The following is a 24,247-nucleotide window of genomic DNA, read 5'->3' as shown; positions in this document are numbered from 1 at the left end:
TTACACATATTCAGAATCTAAGCTATTTATACGCATGATGTGAGAGCTGGTATCACATTTGCAATTTCAGTTTTATAACATGGAGATGAGTATCTGTGAGGCAAACCCACAGCCAAACCAGAGCTGCTAGCTTAGTTGCCCTTCCAGTAGGTGCTCTGCGAGCCAGGGTTGCAACGCAGGGTTGCCAAATTTCTAATCTCACAAAACTGAACACCCCTGCTCTGCCCCTTCTCCAAGGCCCTGTCCCCCGCTTGCTCCATGTCCCCCATCTGTCGGGGTTGCGGTGTGGGAGGTGGTATGGGCTCTGGGCTGGGGATGCAGGCTCAGGGGTGGGACAGGGATGAGGGTTTTGGGGTGCAGGAGGGAGCTCTGGGCTGGGGCCAAGGGGTTTAGAGTGCAGGGGGGTGGACTCTGGATGTGGGACCAGGGATGAGGGGTTTGGGGTGCAGGAGGGGACTCCAGGGAGGGGGTTGGGGTGCGGGGTCCTGGCAGTGCTTACCCAGCTCCAAGGAATTGCCCAGCAGGTACCTGCAGCCTCTAGGCGCGTGGACAGCGAGGCGGCTCTGTGTGGTGCAAGCTGCGTTTGTGCCCGCAGGACCCCCCCCCCCCCCGCAGCTCCCATTGGTTGTAGTTCCCGGTCATTGGGAGCTGTGGAAACAGCACTTGGGGCAGGGGGAGCACACAGAGCCTCCCAGTCCCTGTCCACCCCACCACCTAGGGGCTGCAGGGATCTGGTGGCTGCTTCTAGGAGCCGTGTAGAGCTAGGGCAGGCAGGGAGCCTGCTTTAGCCCCAGGCCCCTGCTGCGCTGCTGACTGGACTTTTAACGGTCCGGTCGGTGGTGCTGACCAGAGCAGCCAGGGTCCCCTTTCGACTGGACATTCCAGTCAATAACTGGATACCTGGCAACCCGAGGTTGTTGGTGGTCCTGTCCGCGTATGCTGAGAACATGCTCCCTGTGGTCCAGGACCCGGGCGACCTGGCGGGGGTGGTGGCCTGCCAAGCCATCTACTCTGTGGCCTCCTTTGCCCAGGTCCAACAGGGTCAAGAGCTCTGGCCTGATGGTCGGGGTGGTTGGCAGGCAAGCTCCCTCCCACCTGTGGTCCAGGCCATCTGAGTGTCTACCTTTCCACCCATTCCTCCTTTCCAGAGAATTGGCATGATTTAGAGGACAGCGTGTCTAAGCAGCTGCTGAGGTGGATGGGACTGCCAGAGGGGAGGTCTCTGATGCTTAACCAGTTGGTCTTGTTCATGGTCTGGCAGTGGCTCAACACCTTGAGCCCACCCCCGGGTACCCGAGTCTGCGTCTAGAAGAAAATTCTGGAGTTCTTTTGGTCAGGGCTGTACTGGGTGTCTGTGGGGATCCTGAGTCTCCCCCTGGAATAGGAGGGACAGGCCTGCTCTGCCTTTGCAATCAGGTTCATGTCTTCCACCTCCAAGCCCTGTAAAGATTCCTTTATGGTGCAGGTAGTCCGGTGTGGAGCGCACTGGCACACGTCTTCCTCCGAGGGCTCCAATACAACCGGCAGCTCTTTTATCTCCATCCAAGGGGTCTTCTATGAGACCTCTCTGAGCTGCCGGTCTTTTACCAGGACCTCCTAAGAACCTGGAAGCTGATCTCAGTGACCAGGTCCTTGCCGGCTGCCAAGGGGGAGGAACTCCTCAAGGAGCTCCTGCTACACCAATGGCTCTCATCCAAATGTACATGTACCCCTGGGGGTACACAGAGGTCTTGCAGGGGTACATCAACTCATCTAGATATTTGCCTAGTTTTACAACAGGCTACATAAAAAGCACTAGGAAAGTCAGCACAAACTAATTTCATACAAACAAAATGAAAAAGCAAGCAGTTTTTCAGTAATAGCATGCTGTGCCATTTTGGATTTTTATGTCTGATTTTTTTTTTGTAAGCAAGCAGTTTTTAAGTGAGGTGAAACTAGGTGGTACGCAGGACAAGTAAGATTCCTGAAGGGGGTACAGTAGTCTGGAAAGGTTGAGAGCCACTGTACTACACATTCCCTAGCTTGGTGCGCAGGTGGCGGAGTCCCCCTCGGTGTGCCGGAGGTTAGTCCTGGCAGATATCACCAGGATCAGAGACCTGGACTACGACAGGAGGGACTGGGTGGATCCCCTGGCATTCAACCAGCACATGGGACTCTCTGCCCCTTGTTCCTCAGGATATGCTTCAGGAGGAAAGGGCATCCTTACCACCTGCCTCTTGGGTCTTCCTTGAGTGGGTCCTGTGGGAGGGTGCTCCTTGCCCACCCCTGGCCCTCCACACCTCACCATCGGGCCCCTGCCCTGCAAGCCTCCTGGCCGTCCCGTCTGCAACACCCTGAGACGGCTGCATGACTTGCAGCTGGCCCATCTCTGAACTGTGCCTAGGAAACATACGAGCTTGTGCTCTGTATTCTTTATTTGCTCACCCTTGCATCCCGCCCGGATACAAAGTAGAGGGTGAGGAACCCTGGGGGGACCAGTCTATTCCACCCTGGTCCCCCAGTCTGCCAGGGATATTGGTTGGTGGCTCCTTCATGAAGTTGTGAACACGGGCATGTACCTGGCATTGTTGACCCCCCCCCGACACTTGCCCCTTCTGCGATGTGAGGGAGACCCTGGCGTACATCTGCCTTGAGTGTGCCAGGTTGTAGCCCCTTTTCTGGCTCCTACAGAACCCTCTCACATTTTGGCTGCACTTCTCCCCACACCTCCTGATATTCGCCCACCCCGTCTGGGCTCCATGGAGTCATGAAACCTCCTTGTTGCCCTCCTCCTGGTGCTGGCTACGGCGGCCATCCACCATACCGGGAGGAGGATATTAGATTGGGAGCTGCTGTGCAACTGTGGGGGCTTATTTACATTCCTCCCTTTGGTCATGTATCCAGGCAGAGTTCCTCTGGGCTGTGTCCACTGCTTCTCTGGACACCTTCAAGGAGCAGTGGACGCTGTCTGGGGTTCTTTGCTTGATGTCCTCCTCTGGCTCCCTGCTTTTGACCCTGTGACCCTCACTCCCACCCTGTTTTTTCTTATTTGTTGTTCCCCAAATTTACTTGAGTTCTGGGTTTGGTAGCTCCTCGCCATAGGCTGGGGGAGGGGCCTTTAGATGTGAGCAGGCTGGCACCTTCCTGCCCCAAGGAACTCAACAGGTGCTCTTCCAACAGTGAGTCATCACTCAAGCATGTGGCAACAACTCAGCTGCACTATCTTACCTTTCCTACAGCAGCCTATCCTTGACAGACCCTAGGTCAAGTATTTCCCAACCCCACCAGAGCTGCAGATCAGTCTGCAACAGCAGTACCTGGCTGGAATCCTCCTGCTGCCTTGCAGTGTATCAGACTGCTCTTGACCTTGTTCCTGTTCCTGCCCCAGCCTTGCCCAAGCTTTGTTCCAGTCATGACCTTGTCCTTGCTCCAGCCCTGTTACTGACCTGCTCCAGTCTTGCCTCCATTTCCCGACTCTCCCTGTACCCTTGGACTCTGATGACCCAGCTTGGACCTCTGGCCTATATGTGGACCCAGGCTATGCTACTGACTTGGCTTCTTTCTGGACTCTGACTGCCCTGCTTTGACCCCTGGCTTTCACCTGGACTCCAGCTATGGTACCGATTCTGTCCTGACTACAGATTCTGTTCTTGGTTCTGACCCCAGCCTGTCCTCAGATCTCGATTCCAGAGCCACCCTTGGCCCAGTCCCAACCTGATGTGCGGCTTCAACCTCCACTCCAACCACTAGGCATGATTACCAGGAGGCAGTGCCTGACAGTATCTGAGTTATGGTAGAGAGATAGCTTATATGTTTTTTCTTTGGCCCCTAAAGCAGTGTTTCCCAAACTTGTTCCGCCGCTTGTTCGGGGAAAGCCCCTGGCGGACTGGGCCGGTTTGTTTACCTGCCGCGTCCGGGGGTTCGGCCGATTGCGGCTCCCACTGGCCGCGGTTCGCCGCTGCAGGCCAATGGGGACTGTGGGAAGGGGCGCAGGCAGAGGGATGTACTGGCCGCTGCTTCCCGCAGCCCCCATTGGCCTGGAGCAGCAAACCACAGCCAGTGGGAGCCACTCTCGGCCGAACCCGCAGATGCGGCAGGTAAACAAAGCTGCCCGGCCCGCCAGGGGCTTTCCCCGAACAAGCGGCGGAACAAGTTTGGGAAACACTGCCTTAAAGTATTGATTTGAATTTTTTTATATCAGACTACAGTGTTTATTCTGTAATTTTTAATTAATGTGCAAAATCAACAATATCACTAAAGATACTCCTTAAAATGACTGATTTATAGATCTAGCTTATCCTAATTATGTATAATACTGGCTAAGTCTATATTTACTCAGGCTAATGTAGTTTGTAGCTATTCATGAATTTTTTTTAAAGAGGGCTTAAATACAAAGAAGAAAATCCTACAAAACACTACTGTAGTATTTAAATTGTGACAAAAGTTAGCAAAACAAGGACATGAAAATCTAAAAGTAACAGTCTTCTGTAACTCTTTCCTTTTCTGAATTTCTCCAAAAGGTGCTGGATGATATTTAATTGTATAAATTATATGGGCATGATCTTCTGGGACTCACAGGCTGTGCACTAAGCCAACCTACCTAGAAGAAATTCCAGAATGGGACCCAGTTCACTGAACATGAACAAGAGGTGTTGCCTTTCCTTACAGGTATCGATACATGGTGGGGTGGGGTGGGGTGGGGTGGGGGTGGGACACAGTTGGGTTTGTGCTTAAATAAAGGAGGGATATTCAGCATCAGCTGCAGACTGGAAAAGTGCATGCTCCTCCCACCCAGCTCATCCCCAGCCCATCATTACCAATTCTTGCAATTTCTGTCAGTCTCAGGGGATTTGGTGCTTTTCTTAAAGCCCCGGCTCCTGGATTCAAGTGATTACATGAGAATCTGTTTCCATTTAAACAAACAACTAAAAGTGAAGGTCTACTTCTTGCGCTTGCAGAGACCTTCCCCTGACTCCATTAATGGGAGCTGCACAAATGTTGAGTCCACTGCTTTTCCTAGTAGTCTATCATTATTTCCATTTTGTCTACTATGATGGAGACTAGAAACCTCAGTAAGGATTGGTGTGCACTCTGATCGGACCTGAACATATGCCTAATAAGTGACAATCTAGATTTAGACAAGTCATAACAAATGTCTGAGACAGATAAAAAGGGAGGGAGCATGGACAGGGCAATAAAATAGCATGGTTACATAGGTAACACTTGCACAACTTGAAGGCTGCTAATGGTTGCAAGTGTAGATTTAAAATATGAACAAAAACCAGCTATTCTTGGACTGTCACATAAACTGGGCATCACTGATTAGATTTCTTGTAATCATTGCAGTAAAGGAGGGTTTTGAGGGAGATTAGGAGGAGAGGGTAATGGCCTTATGAATTCATTCATAGAAGGTATTCCATACATAAGGAACAAGGCATGGAGATGATTGTGGGGGGAGTTTTTGAGGGGATTATTTTAAAAATGTTCCTAATCTTGTGAAAAGTGTGTTAGAATATAATGACGGTACATGGTCAGGATCTTAGTTTCACAGCTCATATGAAACAGAGCACTTGCTATAACATTGTGCCTCCAACACATTTAAGAAAGATTCAGCTTAACTATGATTTTTCTGTTTACTTGTATTTCTGAAGTTTGCGAGGACAGAACCCATCACAGAATCAGACTGATCAGGGTTGCAGCTAGAGCTGGTCAAAAAACGAAAACAAAATTCGAAGTGTCTTTCCATTTTACACACTTTGAATGGCCCGTGGGTTGTTTTTTTTTTTTTTTTTTTTTAAGTCCCTGGTCAGTAATAAGTCCTTGGTTACCAAAAATGTTACATTTGTGAACATATCAGCATTTTTTTTTTGGTGAAGTTTTTCTTTTTCTTTTTCTTTTTTTTCCCAAAACATTCTTTCTTTTCTGTGCATTGAATGAGGGGAGCAGCTTTTCATTTGAAAAATTTCAACTAGCTCTAGTTGCTGCATGCAAGGAACCTGTCTAAAGGATTTGAGTCCTGAATTAATCAAAACTTTATTGGTCCTGCTTTATGAAGTTAATACATGGTACCTTTTTGTTATCTTTGGGATCAAAATAAAATTATAAAATGTGTCCTATTCATATTTAAGTATCTATCCCTAGCTCTTAGGCACTTTTTTACAAAGTTCAGATACAAAAATAAAACTCACAGCCTATCACATATAGTGGACTGCCCTTAGAGTAACATAACACTTGGCTGCTATAATACAAAAAACCCTAATAGCCCTGTTAGATCACCTTATAGTGCTCAACCAAATCTCTTCCCAAATGTTGGAGAGAAATGATGGGCTTTATGCATTCCTAGAAAGTGAACTGATCCGGGTTCTGTCAGACCAAAATGGGGAGCAAGTTCCAGTCAAACATGGAAAAAAACTCTACCAAGAACCCTGTTTTTATTTGAAGCAGGGGAACTTCAGCTACTGTGCTTCATTTGATCGAAACTGCAGTGATATTGTGTCACAGAATGTGGGGGAGTCAGGGCCCTGCACCCCACCCCCTCACTTCTTGCTATTCACTGTGACTCTCAGCCAGTCAATAAAACAGAAGGTTTATTAGACTACAGGAACACAGTCCAAAATAGAGCTTGTGGGTACAGGAAACAGGACTCCTCAGTCAGGTCCATCCTGGGGGGTAGGGAGCCCAGACCCCAGTGCTGGGCCTCCCTCCGTTTCACCAGCCAGCTCCAAATTGAAACCCCCTCCAGCAGTCTCACCCAGCCACACACCCCGCCTCCTCCTCCAGCCTTTGTCCAGTTTCCTGGGGAGAAGGTGTCACCTGGCCCCAACCCCCTCCTGGGCTCAGGTTACATCCTCACGTATCATCCCTCAAGTGAAGTCACACCCTGATATCCCACCACCATCTAGCCCCAATGCAGACAGTACCAGTAAAACTCTTGTGCAACATTCCCAGGTCAATACTGCCCACTCCCTACTCCTTCACATCTTGCATGGGGAGAGAAGCTGTTTCTTCAGTAACAATCTAAAACATTCAGGGCTTAATTAAGTTAAAACTAAACTCTATAGAGAAAGTAGTTGGCAGCCAGGAAAATTAATAGTGCATTGGTGTTAATGTGCTCGCAGCACAAAACACTCATAAGCAGCTTAGCATTCTGTACTAATGTAAGTTTTTAGGCGGTCTCAAGATCTAACCTGATGTAGAAAACCTTGCAGTAGTCCAGTCTTGATGACAATGGAATGTAGCCAGTGTGGTGCAGTATGACTGAGGATGACCATATCATCTGATATTACCACTGTTATACAACTGCAACAAATCTTGTATAAAGTGTATTATGTAAAGGTGTAAATGGAAAAGTTACAGTCTATGTATCATCACTGTATCTGAAGTTATGAATATTTGCTATGTATTTGTATCTCAAACGTATGTTTTGTTCTTGTTTTGATACCCACAAGATATATTTACATCCAGTCTAGCCAGCCCAGTGTTGATGGACCATTCAGGTGGGGATGGGCCATTAAGAGGAATCAATTCTCCAGGGAGCCTCCCTGAGGATGCCTCAGACAGCGTGGAGCCAATGGCTACCCCATGATTCAGCAAAACATGTAAGGACATGTGATGTGGACATGTGACCTAAGACTCTCTCTTTGCAAGTAACTTTCTTCTTTGAGGAGCGTCCCTGTGGGTGCTACACTTTAGAGGTCTTGGCACCCTGCACTTCTAGTCGGAGTTTTGTGGTAGCAGTGTCCCAGTTGGCCGCGCACACATGGCAGCCATCTCACGCCGCGCTGAGCAGCTACCTCGTCAACCACCACCCAGTCCCTTATCTACCGACAACAGCAGCGCACTTATCTACTCTCATATTCCTTTACTCTCTGCCCTTTTCTCAGTTAATTTTCCTCATTGTTTATCTCTACGTTTATTTTTTTCGTTTTCACATTTAAAAAAACAAAAGCAAAGAAAACCTTTTCCCTTTTTCCACTCCCACGTCAGGTGGGCAGTCGCTGAAGAGGCATTAGACGGGGACTGTTCCCATTCTTTATTCAGCTAGCCTCTCGGACATAGCTGGCTCTCCAGGTTTCAAGCACTGTCTGATCTGCAGACTCTCAATACCAGTGACAGACAGCCATTCGCAGTGTGTCCGTTCTCTGGGGGAGACACACATTGCCCAAAAGTGTCCCCACTGCAAGAAACTCACAGCACAGACAAGAAAGGCCAGGGACCTCCAATTAAAACTTTTAATGATGGAGAGATGCCTCCGAACCCAAGTCCAGGACACCACCTCGCCTGTCCTCACCTGCAGAGATGAGGTCCTCTGCAAAAATGGCTGCTAAGGACCCTGGTCCTACCAAAGCCACAAAAAAGTGGTCTCACTCCTCGCCACACCAGGAGTCACCTCCAAAAAAGCAATCCCCAACTGCAAAACTGCCCCGGTACTGACAGCACCCAGAGTGCTGGACTGCGACGCACCAGGACTGTCTGGTACTGAAACGTCCGGAGGAGCAAAAGACCCTGTGCGGTCTTGCTCTCGTAGCAGCAAAACTAAGCCTCATAGCTTGGCACTGAGGGAACAGAAACCTTAGTCACAGAGCAGCGCTATGGCTCCACCTGCTGCACTAATACAATATGACAAGTCTGCGGCACCCACAACGCTCCCTCTGGTTCCCAGCCTGAGCTTACCTGCGCTGCCGGCACCGCGTCTCCCAGTACTGCAACAGTTTGTCAGCCATGCAGACCTCCTCATTGCTTCCACCCCGGTAACTCCACTCTTTGGCACCGATGGTACCCTGGCCAGGTCAGGGCCAAACTTTATCACTACACTCGTTGTGTTGGCCCCTCCTCTCTCCAGTGATGAGGAGGAGGAAGTGGAGACAGGAGTGGACACACCTCTCCTAAACCTGGACCCTCTCGGCCACAGGGCATGGATTGGCAACCCCCACAATGGGTGCCCCCTCCCATGGCCTTACCACCATCGTGGGCATACTGGGACCCTTAGGCATTATTCAGAATCCCAAACACCCAGCCATCCAATCCATCTAGGTCCAGGACACAGCGATCGCCTCCTCCATCTGCTCCAGCTTCCCCAGAACTGCTGGAGGAGGAAGCTGAAGAATCTGCGGGCAGGCTGGAGGGTGACACCCTCCCACCTTCCCACATCCCGACTTCGTCTCTGGATGAAACAATAATGCCGCCTCCCTCCACATTGGGAGATGACTTCAAATCCTTTCAGGATTTGTTTAAAAGAGTAGCTGATTCATTAGACAACTCACTGGCTGAGTTACCAGAGACTCAACATAAGCTGACAGATATATTGCAAGCTTCTCCGTCAGCCAAGATAGCACTAATGCTGCCTTCGTGGACCCAGCAAAAACCATATGGCAGACTCCAGCCATGGCCCCACCTTCTTGTAAGTGATCTGACAAGAAGTACTATGTGCAAGCTAAAGGAGCTGAGTTTTTGTTTAACCACCCTACTCCAAACTCATTGGTGGTAGAGGCAGTTAATCAAAGGAGGGAAGCAACATCAAACCAAAACCACCCCCTGTGATAAAGATTGGAAACACCAAGACCCTCTTCGGCAGGAAAGCCTATTCATCGGCAACCCTCCAGTTTCACATAGCAAACTATTCTGCGTTACTGGCCAAGTACACACACACCATTTTTTCCTCAGATGTCCTCTTTTATTGAGTACATCCCAGCTGACAAAAAAAGAACAATATAAAGCCGATATAGGAGAAGGTTTCCTTATTGCCAGAACTGCTCTGCAGGCTTCTCTGGATTCCGCCAACATGGCGGGCTGCTCCATCACCATGTCCGTTGTCACGCACAGGGCTTCATGGCTCCATTTCTCTGGCTTCCCCAAGGAAGTTCAGGTGACAGTACAGGACTTACCTTTTGAGGGGCAACAGTTGTTTGCAGAGAGCACGGACGTCTCCTTACCCACCTTGAAGGACTCCCAGGCGACACTAAAGACACTTGGAATCTATATGCCTGTGAACAAAAAGAAACAGGGCAGATTCTACAACCAATGATTCCGTCCTTCCCCTTACACGCAGCCTCAATGACGTTACAATCAATGCCTCAAGCAGCGCCAGATGAGACGCCGTCAGACGCAGGAGCAGTCGTCTACGTCTCAGCCATCCGCTTCAAAGCAACATTTTGAAGTGTTGGTCGAGGACACGAGAGCCCCACATTCTCCAATTCCAGAGTCACCTCTAATTTCCAGCCCATTTGGGGACGGCCTTACACCCTTTTACCCAGTCTTGAGAACCATCACCACAGACAAGGGGGTTCTGGAAATTATACAGAAGGGCTATTCCATACCCTTTCTTTTCCTTCCACCTACTCACCCCCATTTCCCATCTCTCTTCCAGGACCCATCTTATGAGTACCTGTTACAGCAGGAAATACAATTAGGTGCTGTGGAACCAGTACTAGTTCAGCACAGGGGTTGGGGGTTCTACTCGCATTACTTTCTCACTCCGAAGAAAACAGGTGGATGGAGGCCCATTCTGGACTTATGCAAACTGAACAAGTTCGTGAGAACACAGCGCTTCAAGTAACCATAATTCCTGCATTGGAGAAAGGAGACTGGCTCTCGGCCCTCGACCTACAGGATGCTTACTTTCACATCACTATCCACTTGGCGCACAGGAGATTCCTACGATTACTCTGGGCAACCTACACTACCAATACAAGGTACTTCCCTTTGGCCTCTCTGTGGCTCCAAGGGTTTTTTCCAAAGTACTGGCTGTTGCAGCAGCACATCTTCGCAAGCAGAGTGTGACCACATTCCCCTATCTAGACGACTGCCTGCTAAAAGCACCGACATACATCGAGGCAGTTCACGCCACTCTAACCCTATTTACAAACCTAGGGTTACAAACCAACCTACAGAAATCCACCCTGACCCCAACCAAACAACTGGACTTTATATGGGCACACCTCGACTGTGTCACAGCATCAGCACAGCTACCCCAAAAATGGTTTCTTGCCTTTACAAACCTAATCACAACAGTAAGTCACAGCCCACAAACATCCTCCAGAACTTGCCTACAACTTCTAGGGGACATGTCAGCTTCCATGTTTGTTGTGAAACATGCCAGGCTGCATATGAGATGTCTACAAACCTGGCTATGCATTGTATACATTCCTCACAGACACTCGATCAACAGACAGCTTACAATGCCCAGCAGAGTGAAAGACTTGCTCACATGGTGGACAAAACAAACAAATGTCTGCTCAGGCATTCCCTTACAAAGAGAAACCCCATCAGTGACTATCACCACAGATGCCTGTCTGGTAGGATGGGGGGCATATTTGGCCCACAACACCATCCAGGTCTGATGGTCCCTAGAGGGTCAAATCTCCACATAAATTTACTGGAGCTCCGAGCAGTTCAAAACGCCTGCCAACACTTTCTCCCCCCGATCCGCAACAAAAAATATCCAGATTCTCATGGACAATTTGGCGACTGTGTTTTATATAAATGGCCAAGGAGAGGCCCGATCTTACCTGCTCTGCACAGGTAAGTGAAGCAGTCCGCCTCTGGCAATGGTGCATCTCCAACCATATACACATCACAGTATCCTACCTACATGGAAACCAGAATGCCACAGAAGACGACCTCAGCAGGAACTTCTCATGGATGCACGAGTGGGATATAGACCCACAAATTCTGCAAACTATAGACCTTTTCGCCACGATCCAAATACCAAATGCCCACAATACTGCTCCCGAGCGGGACTGGCACACAACTCTCTCAGATGCCTTCCTCCTCAAATGGGAGGCACCTCTTCTGTACACCTTCCCCCTGATGTCCCTGTTAAGTAGTGTCCTGCACAAGAGCAGACAGGACAAATTCAGAGTCATCTTGCTTGCACCAACATGGCCCAGACAAACATTGTTCCCATACCTGACCCAGGTGGCTGTCAGATCATGAACCCTTCCCCTCCTGCCTCACCGGCTGACACAGGATACCTCCAACATTCCAACACTTCGTCTCTAGGCATGGCTAATCCAGGGATGACAGAACTCGAAACATGCTGTTCCAAGGAGGTCCAAGACATTCTACTTAACGGCTGACGTCTCTCCACATGAAAAACATATGCACACAAGTGGAAAAGATTCTCCATCTGGTGCCGAGACAAGCAAATCATTCCACAGTTGGCCCCGTTACCCACTATCCTTGATTACATATTGACACTCAAAAAATCAGGCCTCTCGACTAGCTCACTCAGAGTGCACTTATCAGCCATCACCACATTTCACGACAAGGTGGATGGACTCATTGTCTTCACCCATCTGCTGACTAAGTGCTTTTTCAAGGGTATAGAGAACAGTTATCCCACATTAAGGGACCCGACCTCTATGTGAGACCCCAACCTTGTGCCCTCATGGGCAAACCCTGTAAACTGCTAGCGACCTGCTCATTCCTACACTTATCCATGAAAGTCGCCTTTTTAGTAGCTATCACATCAGCACGAAGGGTGGGAGTGTTGGGTGCCCTAATGGCACACCCACCTTATACCACATTGCTCAAGAGCAAAGTAATTCTATGCCCACACCCTAAATTCATATTCAGGCTTGCCTCCCTCTTCCATTTCAAGGAAGTAATCCACTTACTTACCTGTATTCTTTCCCAAGCCACACACTAACAACAGGGAGGTGTCCCTTCACACATTGGACATCCACAAAGTGTTGGCGTTCTATATAGAGAGAACAAAAACATTCAGAAAATCGTCCAGGCTACTTGTATCCACAACAGAACGATCACGAGGCCAAACCATTTCCAAACAGACTTTCTAAATGGATCTCTAACTATCCAATTATGTTACCAAAAATACAATCTGCATGCTCCTTCTGGACTTCATACACACTCCACTAGAGCTATATCCACACTGATAGCCTTTCTCAAACATGTATCCATCATGGATATTTGTAAAGCAGCTACCTGGGCGTCGTTTCATACTTTCACCAAACATTATGCCCTGGAACAGCAGTCAGCTGCAGATGCTCGCTTCGGTTTATTGGTGCTCTCCACCGTACATACATAAACTCCAAAGCCCCTCCTCTCCACCAAGGGACATTTCTAGTCAGTCACCTACAGTGGAGCACCTACAGAGACACTCCTTGAAGAAGAAGAAGAAGAAGAAGATGATACTCACCTGGTTCAGTAACTGAGGTTCTTCAAGATGTTGTCCCTGTGGGTGCTCCACTCCCCCCCCTCCTCCCCTCTGCTGTGGAGTTTCGGCTTGATCCTCTGGGGTAGAGAAGGAACTGGGTGGCGGTTGGCTGCGCGCATGGGGTAGCTGCTCGAAGTGGTTTGAGATGGCTGCTGTGCGTGCATGGCCAACTGGGACACTGCTACCACAAGTCTCTAATTAGAAGCACAGGGCACCAAGACATCTAAAGTGGAGCACCCTCAGGGACAATCATCTTGAAGAACCTCAGTTACTGCACCAGGTGAATAACCTTCTCTTCCATGCGCATGGGAGAGGGTATAAATTGCAACTGGAACATCTCCATTTTTCCTCATTCCTGCTTCACTTCTCTGGACTATGGATTTAAATCTAAAAGGAGTATTTTGAACAATGGACTGATGACCTTCCAATCTTTTGCAAGTCTCTAGTAACTTCCAAAAGTCTATTTATCACTGCTACAAACCTGATCTAAGGACTTTGCAGTCCTCTCCCTCTCTCTCTCTCTCTCTCTGTATAATCTTTTAACCATTTAACTCTCTTCTTTCCTTTTTATTAATAAATTCTTAGTTTACTAAGGATTGGCTGACAGCATGATATTTGGGTGATATCTGAAATATATATATATTACCCCCAAGTCAAGTGTCTCTACCTTGGTGAGGTTCTACGAATCCCAATTGGTATGGTGAATTGGGTTTTCAGTAACTTCTCACTGTAGAAGACCAGTTGTCTGGATGGAAATCAAGGGCTGGAATGCCTAAAAGGGACAGTCTTTTGGCTTCTTGTTAACTGTGTGGTATTGCAGAAGCTCTTTTTTTGTCACTAGTTTTGTGAATCTAATTGTAGTGTAAACCACTTGTTTTGGGGTGTGCCTGCCCTGTTTCTTGCAGTCTGCCCTGAGCATGGCATTCTCAGTGTGGTCCATTCTAAGCACCTGGTCACAGCCAGAGCGGCAGCTGAAGGAAATGGTTCCGTTCTTCTTACCATGCTTGGATGAAACAAAATGCCATTAGTCACTGTTGCTACCTGAACATCAAAATGCAGCTCCAGGATCAAATGAGTCTTCAGACTGCTAACCTAGGTAACCAATAGTGGTCACACTCCTATGACTACTAGTAACCAGAAAAATTGGTGAGGATTTTAACTTCTTCAATTCTGCCAATACTGCTTTAGTCTTGTATAGATTGAGCTTCAGCCAGCTAGTCCTTGTGCAAGCCTCAGACTCGTAAAGACACTGAATCATTCATTCCACTGCAACAGTTGGATCAGACATAAATGAGACGGGGAGCAGGGAAAGATCAGCATATTAAGGACACAGTGGTCCAGGTCTCCTTGTTAACTCTCTTAGCAGCTTTGTGTATGCATTGATTGAGAGAGATTACCAATAAGAACCTCCAGTACTCTGTGAGAGCCCTCATGATAAATGACTCATGAGTAAGGCTAAGATTTTGTCATGATTATTTTTAGTAAAAGCCATGGATAATAAACAAAAATGTATGGAAGCTGTGACCTGTCTGACTTTTGCTGCTGCAGATCCATGGTTTCTCTCACCACTGTGGTGGCTAGGAGCTGTGGGGTTCCCCCTACACCCGCAACAGCTGGAAGCTGTCGGGGGAGGGACTTCTGCCCACAGCAGTTAGGAGCTGCAGGGTGAACATATTTCCCAAAGAGAATCATAGAAGATTAGGATTGGAAGAGACCTCAGGAAGTCATCTAGTCCAACCCCTTGCTCAAAGCAGGACCAACCCCAATTAATCATCCCATCCAGGGCTTTGTCAAGCCGGGCCTTAGAGGTTTTTAAGGATGGAGATTTCACCACCCTCCTAGTGAAATAGTTTTTCCTAATATCCAACTTAGACCTCCTCCACTGCAACTTGAGACAACTGCTCCTTGTAATGTCATCAACCACCGCGGAGGACAACCTAGCTCCATCCTCTTTGGAACCCCCCTTCAAGTAGTTGAAGGCTGCTATCAAATCCCCCTCACCCTTCTCTTCTGCAGACTAAATAAGCCCAGTTCCCTCAGCCTCTCCTCATAAGTCATGTTCCCCAGCACTCTAATAATTTTGATTGCTCTCCACTGGACTCTCTCCAATTTGTCCACATCCTTTCTGTAGTGGGAGGCCCAAAACTGGACGCAGTACTCCAGATGTGGCTTCACCAGTGCCGAATAGAGGGGAATAATCACTTCCCTGACACCCCCAGTCATTCACCTGAGGCATCCCCTTCCCCCACGTGAGGGTGTCACCTGTTGCTGGAACCCTGAGGAGGACCCCCTCAGGAGTCTGTCACCTGTTGCTGGAACCTTGCTCCGCTGGCTGCCAGCTCCAGTCCTGCAGCCCCTGGGGCTGAAGCAGAGAATGTCACGGAGGTCTCTGGAAGTCATGGATTCCGTGACCTCCATGACATAAACGTAGCCTTACTCATAGCTTGTACTTGGGCTCTTTCCAGAAGAAAGGCATGGCACCATTCTCCACTTCTGTTGGGACCCCCAGCTGTGTCAAGATTTCAAGGTCTGGAGTATCAAAGGCTGCTAATGGATATTAAAATATCAGCATAGTTACCTTATGCTTTTCCATTGCTAAGAGAAGATAACTGATCAATGGCACTATTGAAGAAGAGCTCTGTGTAGCTCGAAAGTGTATCTCTTTTTCACTAACAGAATTTCTCCAAAAAAAGATATTACCTCACGCACCCTGTCTCCAATGCCACCGGCACAGTTTACAGCCATTAAATAGGACTAAAACATGATTTAACTCTTTGGAATCAAGAATTCTATAGGTATTGTATATAAACAGTTATGAGCTTGCTATTTACAAGGATGAGGGAAGGGTGACCAGCAGTGTTATGGTACTTCTGTATTAAAGAAGAATCAATAGCAAGATATGAAATTTAGAGAGTTATGCAATTTAGGAAGTTAGATTATGCTTACAAGATAGCAGATCAAACTACAATGAGTTATGATTTGAACAAATCATTAAGATTATACTGCATAATGGTACTATAAACTATTATATTTTCACTGTAAGTATCTGACAATATTGCCTTGTTACAGAAATTACCTGAACGTATAACTTATGAAGAGAAGAGCTGCCAAGATGCATGTACATCAGTGTGAATTTTATTTTTTAATTTTTTTTAGTTTTGTTTACTGGCAGCCAGCACAGAAAATACATGCAGTCATATAATATAATATTTGGTCTATGATAGTTATCAATGTACATTATAAATATATGTTGTGTATCTCTTAATAGTCTACCCTTATTACTAAAAATGCAGAATTAAATTTGAATGTAAATGCATACTTCCACCTTAAATGATAGATTATTAGCAGGTTTTTTATGTAGGTGATTAATAATGCCTTATGATGGTTCTTGAGGTACTCAGGACTGAGGATCACCTTGTTGCCCCCTGCCTCTAGCATGAGGGCATCTTGCTTGTGCTTAACTGGGTGTCAGCTCCCTGACACCACCGATCTGTTAGCCATCCAAACAGTTTCTTCAGGACTATACCACCTTTACTTTGCCTTACAGGTTAACCACAGATGAACCCGAGTCCCTTTTTGAACAGTTCCTCTGTAGTGTTCCATCCCTTATCCACTGAACACTCATAAAAATACCACGTCTGCTGTGCCCGAGGGAACAGTGTACATACCAGCTTGTATGATTCACTTCAGGATCAGCACCTTGTTTAATATCACAGCACTGAGATATATTTGTAGAAAAAGACAGTTATAAGTTTGTCAAATATTCAAATAATAGTGAGTAAGAATACTGTAAACAAATAGTTACATAAAACCAAAATCATAACATGCTATCTAGAGATTAAACTTAAACAGGTAAACCTCATATGTAAAGTTTATTTCTTGCCCCACAGTCCTCTGCAGTGTTTCAAATAAGATTGACTGACTACGATCCTATTTTCATGAACGTAAATGCACTGCCCCTTTACTTCCTAGGTGCGGGATCAGGAGGTGTCTTCTTTGCCTTGAACTCTTACTCCCTGAAGTTCATTGTCTGTACTCAGACAGGAAAACTCTCATGGCTTATTTTTCCTGTGTGCTGCTTCCTTGTTGACTTCGTATCTCTTAGATAACTTTGTAATTGGGCATCCATTGATTTGCTGACAATATTTAATACAACAGAGATAAATAAATATGTCTTGTCTGACATAAAACCTGTTTATTCACCTATCCTGGTGACTTGTAGCTTGATAGAGCATCTAAGAAAATATATTCAGTGTATATATACATAACTCCTTACCAGTATCTAACCTCGGCTTTCATTTGAGACTTCATTTGGTGAACCAGAATGTTCATATTAGAATCAGGACATTCTTGAAACCCATTACCAGCTGGCAGTAAGAGGTTTTTGTGTCACACACTTTAAACTATTGAGGCTAAAAATATTAATTTCAATTTAGTATTCATTTTTGTTTGCAGCCAGTTTATACTTTAGGTTCTCAGGACTGTAATATTTGTATTGCAGAAGACTGTAGGGGAATGTCTATTTGAAATACCTCTTTCCATTACAATTTGAAATACTTCTGTGCATATATCTTGTGAAAGCTTGCTTTTACAAACTTCAAATTGTGGCCCCAAATTTAAGTGTTACTTTTAAGTTTATTCTGAGCTCAGTTATGTGTCTGGGATGCAGGAGGAGGTGCACAGTCTGAGTGGTGGTGCCTGAAGGCATTATGCCTTTGTGAGACATGATTCATCGGTGATGAGTGTTAGGAATATGTATGCACCATCTACCTGAGATGGAGATTTCTACCAAGTAGTGTCTGTTGGTCTGCACCTGCTCAGTTGCTTCTCCTCATCCTCTGAACTAAGAATATAAGGAGCAGGGAGGACTGACACCTCTTCAGTTCCTCTTCTTACTGCCACAGGGCCTGAGTCAAAATCCTCTGTGTCCACAACTCCCTCAGTCTTTTTCATCCCAAACTGAAAATATTGTATATAGTTCCTAGTGTCTTAGTACTTTTAGTTTTTATGGTTTGTATAGCTTAGTTTTCTCCACCTTGGAGTTTTTTCCTCCCACTGACAAGGACTATAACCAGAGTCCTGGAGTTTAAGAAGTGCATATTCTGCCCATCACTCCTTTGCAATAAGTGAATGATCACCAGCACTGCTTTTACTGCCTGGTCATGGCTTGCATCTCCCCCTTTGCTCCTTCCCTCCCTGAGCCTGTGAGGGTCGAGATCTCTGGCTAAAACGTCTTTTGGAGAAGGCCATAGGACCCCAGTCATATCCAAGCTGGGGAGATCCCCCCTGCACACTGGACTCAGTCAACTGGTATTGCCCCTCCAAGCATAAGCCTGGAACCTGACTGTGAAATCCTTGGCTACTCTCAGCCTCAGGTTTGCCCCTGCTTTGATATTTGGCCCTGGCTCTCCTTGTAATCCTGACATAGTGGTGGTGGCCTGGATGAGAAAAAATGGCTTCATCTTCTTTCTGTGTCTCAGTGACTGGCTCTTGACTGGCAGATCCAGCAAGGAGTTTTAATCAGCAACCCTATTTCTACTTTGTCTGCTGTCATCCTTGGGAATTTGTGTCAACATAGAAAAGTCCACTGTGACTCCCACAAAGACCATAGATTTTACACAAGCGACCTTAGAGTTGGCTACATAGAAACCACATAACTCTTTTGGCAGCTTACCTACCAGCTGTGTAGAACTCTCTGGCAGACATCCTCTTTAGACACTTCTGTACAGACCATGAATGGGAGATGTACAGTTCTGTCCTGAACAAGGCCATCTACTGGGAAACACCATCCCGGGACCTATTTGTCTCCCAGACTAACCAGAAATTTCCCTCTACTGCTCCAGAGCAGCTCTGGGCTGGGTCTCCAAGGGCAATGCACTTCTGATATCTTGGACAGACCACTTCAGGTATGCATTTCTTTCCATTCCACTGATATCACAAGTTCTACAAAAGATTTACCACAACAGAGCTTGAGTCATTCTCATCACCCAACTGGCCCAGGCAATTTTGGTTTTCAGACCTTCTGAGAATATCAGCCCATCCTCCCATCACTATCCAACCATTTCTAGACCTACTGACTCAAGAGACATTCAGCCAAGGCCCTCTTCATCTCAAGGCCTTGTATTAGGATGGGCATTAGACCTAGAGCAATCATGTATGGAGGTGTTTAACCTATTTTCAGTCAAAGCAATTTGATGCTTTGTTCAGGACACAGGTGCTGGCTTCCTCCTGGCCCCGGGGGTTCTCAATCCCCACTCTGCCCCCAGGCCTCGCACCCACTCCACCCTTTCCTGCAAGTCCCCATCCCCGTCCCAGGCCCACCACTTCCTATCCAGTTCCGCCCCCTCCCCTGAGTACACCCCATCCCGAGTCGTCGTCCTCCCTCCCAGCGCCTCCTGCACGCCATGGAACAGCTGATCTGTGGCAGGCAGGAGGCACTGGAAGGGAGGAGGAGGAGTTGATTAGTGGGGCTGCAGGTGGGCGGGAGGTGCTGGGCAAGACGGGGAGGAGCTGGAGCACCCAAAGAGTTGTTGCCTCTGTCTCAGGGCACCGAAAACCACAAGCCACTGTGTTACTCCCTCTGCCTCAACAAGGGAGAGCTTTGGTGGGGCTTAAACTGGTGTGTTAGCTCCCAGACATTCCAGTCTGTCTGCCTTGTCAGCAACCCTGAGACTCTGCCAGCCTAAACCTTGCTTTGCAGGTAACAAGCAGTGAACTTGAGTTGCCCAGAGACATCTCTTTGCAATGTCTAGTCCCTCTCATTGGACACTCAGAGAAATAATAAATCTGCTGCCTCCAGACACCAGCCTGTTAGTTTGAGGACTCACACTATATTTTAGTATAACAGTACTGGGTTGGGTTATAGTAAAACTAAGAGTAAGTTTATGAATAAAGAACAGAGATTTAAATGATACTAAGCAAAAGACAAGAGACAGGTATGATTACAAACAAAACAAAAACATGCTTTCTTGTGACTAAAGCTTAGTGATAGCAAGTTACAATCTTTGCCTAAGCAATTTTCTCACTTACATCAAGTTACCAGCATCTCCAGCCCTTCAGGGGATCCAGCTTTCACAGAATCAGAGAATTCTGTCCCCTTTCTTCTCTAAGTGATGGATAGCTACAATTACCTTTTGCTGCCCTTATATTTGCCAAAGTCCATTGTGTCTGCCTCAAGAGTCAGGAAGACTTCTTGGGGTGCAGACTGACCTCCAGTGTGCCCACTAAACTGTTTCCTCCATTGCTTGTTAGCTTGATGGCTTTGTTTACCTTATACATAAATGTACTTTCATTGTTCTCTATCTGCAATCAAGCCAGTCAGACAAGTAAATCTACATTCCTTTCTCGAGGGCAGACTTGATTTAAGCGCTGCCTCTAAAATAAATTTTAAGAACACGTTTCCAGCATGCGTGCACAACTGTTAATACATGAGCCATACATACATCACTTGATGATATTTGCCACCAGCTTGTATCAGTTTAGAGGATACCTTACAAGATACCTTTTGGATACATATTATGACAACAGTGTGTTGAGGGTAGTGAGTGTGAGGCCTGATATGAGTTGCTGTAAAGTGGGCCCTCTGCCAGTGGCATTGAGGGACTCTTAAAATTACACCTTCCCACTGCCAGTGATACAGTAGGGTCAGCCACTGACTGATCCATAGGCACTGAATCATAACCATCTTTTCTTTAGTTTCTGGTAGTGTCAAGGGAGAGGGCCTGGACACTATAGGGAGATGTCTCTTGGGAACTGGGGTTCACAGGTTTGTTACCTGAAAGGCAACGTTTAGACTGGCAGAGTCTCCAGGAGTTTGCTGGCAAGGCAGACAGACTGGCACGTCAAGAACCTGAAATATAGTTTAAGCTCCCAAAAAGCTCTCCTTTTTTGAGGCAGGAGGGTAACACAGTGGCTTACAGTTTTGGGTGCCCAGAGCATCCCAGTGGCATAGATGGCAGGATTTACACACAGCTTGCTTGTTGACTGTGGTTTGCGCTTCAAGCGCTGGTGAGCTAGATTTTTTTTTTAAAATAATTCAGACTGAGGCGGCTGGGAACAGTCAGAAAAGATCAAGTTTTTTTTGTTATTTTAAGTTTCCTTTTGGAGAAGGAAACACAACAAAGGAAAGTATATAAAAATGAGTAGGCAGGCTAGACTACCAAAGGGATTGGAGGGCAAAACACAGCCCACAGAGAGACAGTCATGCAATTCAAACTGGCTGAGATCATAGAATCATAGAATATCAGGGTTGGAAGGGACCCCAGAAGGTCATCTAGTCCAACCCCCTGCTTGAAGCAGGACCAATTCCCAGTTAAATCATCCCAGCCAGGGCTTTGTCAAGCCTGACCTTAAAAACCTCTAAGGAAGGAGGTTAAGTTACAGAAAGTTGGAGATAGCAGAGTGGACCAAAAATTTGGAGTTGGCAAAAATGGAAAGAACCAAGAGCACCAAAGGAGTGAGGCTGACCTGAGAGTCAAAGACAGGGAGGTGGAAAAACAGCAGCAGGAGAAGCCCAACAACAAACCGTGGAACTGGAAAGAGAGAAGGAAAGGCAACGTGAGCTGGTGGGAAAAGCATGGTCAGACCCTATAGCTTCCAGGTATGCCACCTCCCTAAGGAATAAGCAATTTGGATAAATTTATGTCTGACATACAAAAAGATGGATTGTATTGAAGAATACTTCACTACTTTTGAGAGACTGTGTGAATTGCATAAAGCTCTAGACAACAAGAAGATTCCAGTGCTTCTCTCCAAACTCTCAAGTAAAGCATTGCCTGTATTTAATGAAATGGAAATTGAACAGGCTTTGAAATATACTCACTTTTAAAAGGTTGTATTGCAAAAGTTTCAAATTACCCCTGAAGTGTATAGGTTAATATTTAGAGACCTCAAAAATAAGATGAACCACAGAGAACGTGTATATAAAACTGTCCGATTTGATGAGAAAATGGGTAAACGGGGAAGGGACTGAGAATTATGACCAGCAAATGACCTCTTTGCACCAGAACACTTTCTGGGCATATGCTCTGAGGAGATCAGAGAGACGATTTGGGATGTATCCCTGGGGTTTGTACAGGAGGTAGCTGATCTGGTTTATGTACAAAACCAGAGTGTTCATAGAATCATAGAATATCAGGGTTGGAAGGGACCTCAGGAGGTCATCTAGTCGAACCCCCTGCTCAAAGCAGGACCAATCCCCAATCAAATCATCCCAGCCAAGGCTTTGTCAAGCCTGGACCTTAAAAACTTCCAAGGAAGGAGATTCTACCACCTCCCTAGGTAACGCATTCCAGTGTTTCACCACCCTCCTAGTGAAATAGTTTTTCCTAATATCCAACCTAAACCTCCCCCACTGCAACTTGAGACCATTACTCCTTGTCCTGTCCTCTTCTACCACTGAGAATAGTCTAGAACCATCCTCTCTGGAACCACCTCTCAAGTAGTTGAAAGCAGCTATCAAATCCCCCCTCATTCTTCTCTTCTGCAGACTAAACAATCCCAGTTCCCTCAGCCTCTCCTCATAAGTCATGTGTTCCAGACCCCTAATCATTTTTGTTGCCCTTCGCTGGACTCCCTCCAATTTATCCACATCCTTCTTGTAGTGTGGGGCCCAAAACTGGACACAGTACTCCAGATGAGGCCTCACCAATGTCGAATAGAGGGGAACGATCACATCCCTCGATCTGCTCGCTATGCCCCTACTGATACATCCCAAAATGCCATTGGCCTTCTTGGCAACAAGGGCACACTGCTGACTCATATCCAGCTTCTCGTCCACTGTAACCCCTAAGTCCTTTTCCGCAGAACTGCTGCCTAGCCATTCGGTCCCTAGTCTGTAGCTGTGCATTGGGTTCTTCCGTCCTAAGTGCAGGACCCTGCACATATCCTTATTGAACCTCATCAGGTTTCTTTTGGCCCAATCCTCCAATTTGTCTAGGTCCCTCTGTATCCTATCTCTGCCCTCCAGCGTATCTACCACTCCTCCCAGTTTAGTATCATCCGCAAATTTGCTGAGAGTGCAATCCACACCATCCTCCAGATCATTTATGAAGATATTGAACAAAACCGGCCCCAGGACCGACCCCTGGGGCACTCCACTTGACACCGGCTGCCAACTAGGCATGGAGCCATTGATCACTACCCGTTGAGCCTGACAATCTAGCCAACTTTCTACCCACCTTATAGTACATTCATTCAGCCCATACTTCTTTAACTTGCTGACAAGAATACTGTGGGAGACCGTGTCAAAAGCTTTGCTAAAGTCAAGAAACAATACATCCACTTCTTTCCCTTCATCCACAGAATCAGTAATCTCATCATAGAAGGCGATTAGATTAGTCAGGCATGACCTTCCCTTGGTGAATCCATGCTGACTGTTCCTGATCACTTTACTCTCGTGTAAGTGCTTCAGGATTGATTCCTTGAGGACCTGCTCCATGATTTTTCCGGGGACTGAGGTGAGGCTGACTGGCCTGTAGTTCCCAGGATCCTCCTCCTTCCCTTTTTTAAAGATTGGCACTACATTAGCCTTTTTCCAGTCATCCGGGACTTCCCCCGTTCGCCACGAGTTTTCAAAGATAATGGCCAATGGCTCTGCAATCACATTCGCCAATTCCTTTAGCACTCTCGGATGCAACTCGTCCGGCCCCATGGACTTGTGCACGTCCAGCTTTTCTAAATAGTCCCTAACCACCTCTTTCTCCACAGAGGGCTGGCCATCTACTCCCCATGTTGCGATGCCCAGCGCAACAGTCTGGGAGCTGTCCTTGTTAGTGAAGACAGAGGCAAAAAAAGCATTGAGCACATTAGCTTTTTCCACATCCTCTGTCACTAGGTTGCCTCCCTCATTCAGTAAGGGGCCCACACTTTCCTTGGCTTTCTTCTTGTTGCCAACATACCTGAAGAAACCCTTCTTGTTACTCTTGACATCTCTTGTTAGCTGCAGCTCCAGGTGCGATTTGGCCCTCCTGATTTCATTCCTACATGCCCGAGCAATATTTTTATACTCTTCCCTGGTCATATGTCCAACCTTCCACTTCTTGTAAGCTTCTTTTTTATGTTTAAGATCCGCTAGGATTTCACCATTAAGCC

General features: G+C 46.9%; 1 long non-coding RNA gene across 1 annotated transcript in view; it reads left to right on the top strand.

Annotated features, from left to right (window-relative positions):
- LOC141986494 (uncharacterized) overlaps nt 1-24,247 on the top strand; it is a 153,152-nt gene that overhangs the window by 21,231 nt on the left and 107,674 nt on the right. The window contains exon 2 of the long non-coding RNA XR_012639296.1: nt 4,500-4,647. This is a non-coding gene — a long non-coding RNA (uncharacterized LOC141986494). The remainder of the gene's footprint in view (nt 1-4,499; nt 4,648-24,247) is intronic.

The sequence above is a fragment of the Natator depressus genome, chromosome 1 (assembly GCF_965152275.1).
Source record: "Natator depressus isolate rNatDep1 chromosome 1, rNatDep2.hap1, whole genome shotgun sequence".
Taxonomy (NCBI): Eukaryota; Metazoa; Chordata; order Testudines; family Cheloniidae; genus Natator; species Natator depressus.
The sequence above is the reverse complement of the archived record's forward strand: the minus strand, read 5'-3'. Positions and strand labels throughout refer to the sequence as shown.